Source organism: Chrysochloris asiatica, unplaced genomic scaffold (assembly GCF_000296735.1).
Source record: "Chrysochloris asiatica unplaced genomic scaffold, ChrAsi1.0 scaffold00235, whole genome shotgun sequence".
Lineage (NCBI taxonomy): Eukaryota > Metazoa > Chordata > Mammalia > Afrosoricida > Chrysochloridae > Chrysochloris > Chrysochloris asiatica.
This window is the reverse complement of record NW_006408753.1, coordinates 964,201-965,710: the sequence shown is the minus strand read 5'-3', so window position 1 is coordinate 965,710 and position 1,510 is coordinate 964,201. Positions and strand designations below refer to the sequence as shown.

The 1,510-nt window shown below is 36.5% G+C and overlaps 1 pseudogene; it reads left to right on the top strand.

Moving 5' to 3' along the window:
• The first annotated feature begins 7 nt into the window (after positions 1 to 7).
• On the top strand, positions 8 to 849 carry LOC102828104 (annotated as a pseudogene).
• Positions 850 to 1,510: the final 661 nt, after the last annotated feature.

Genomic DNA, 1,510 nt, shown 5'->3' with positions numbered 1-1,510 from the left:
TGTTTCGCTATTTCAGGTTGATGGAAAAACAAATTCTAAGATCCAGAGCATCTGTTTGGAGAAGTTTCCTGTCTTTAAGGCTTGTTTTAGTGCTAATGGAGAAGAGGTTTTAGCCACAAGTACTCACAGTAAAGTCCTTTATGTCTATGATATGTTGGCAGGAAAGTTAATTCCTGTGCATCAAGTGAGAGGTTTGAAAGAGAAAATAGTGAGGAGCTTCACAGTCTCTCCAGATGGGTCCTTCTTGCTCACAAATGGTGTTGCTATATATTTTCACTTACTGTCCATGAAGAATAAAGAACTGATTGGTAGCATGAAAATTAATGGAAGGGTTGCAGCATCCACGTTCTTGCTAGATAGTAAGAAAATATGTACCTCTTCAAGGGTTGGGAAAGTTTACATTTAAGATGTGAATTCTAGTAAGTGCCTTAACAGATTTGCTGATGAAGGCAATTTATATGGATTAAGCATTGCTACATTGAGGAATGGACAGTATATAGCTTGTGGTTCTAATTGTGGAGTGTTAAACATATATAATCAAGATTCTTGTCTCCAAGAACCAAACCCAAAGCCAGTAAAAGTGATAATGAACTTGATTACAGGTGTTATTTCTCTGACCTTATATCCTACTACAGAAATCTTGGTAATTGCTTCAGACAAAATGAAACAAGCAGTCTGATTGGTTCGTCTACCTTCTCGTCAGTATTTCAAACTTTGAACACAAGAAATAGTCTTCCTTGTAACAATTACAATCTATGGATTTTTTCTCCCAGAAGTGGATATTTTGCCTTGGGCAATGAGAAGGGCAGTGTCTTGATCTATCAGTTGCATCATTACTCAGACTTCTAAAGAGATTATTTGAAGTAAGAAGATCCTTTACATGAGTTCTGCTGGTCATAAGGTTATACTCACTGTTGTTGGTGGGGAGAAGGGACTGTATTGGTTCACTTCTGTATCTCCCTTGTGGGTTGCTGCACCTTCATGTAGGGGAGTGGGATTGCAGTAGATCAGGAAGAATCAAACTGGACTTAAATATTCCTGGGAATTTCTTATCCCCAATCTCAACAGGCTGCTTCTGCTTTTTAAAGATTATAACTCTAATGAAATGTTTAATAATGATCATCAAAATTGTAATTAATGAATATGTATAATGCACAAGAGACTCAGTTTACAAGATAGCTACCTTCAAATACAATTGTATTTTGTTTGAGTGCAAGCCCTCTTCAGTTTTTAAAATAATGTTTACTTTTTTTCTGAGCATTTTTAAAATGTTTAAAAAAAAAAAAGGGGATTAGGAAGTTTTCCATCCTCTTCTAGATTCTGGAATAATTTGAGTGGAATTGGTGACAGTTCTTCCCTGAATGTTTGGTAGGACTCACCAGTGAAGCCATCTGGGCCTGGATGTCTTTTGGTTGGTAGTTTTTTGATGACCTGATCAAATTCTTCTTTTGTTATGGGTCTCTTCAAGTTTTCTACTTCACTCTGAGTGAGTTTAGGTAGGTCATGTTTT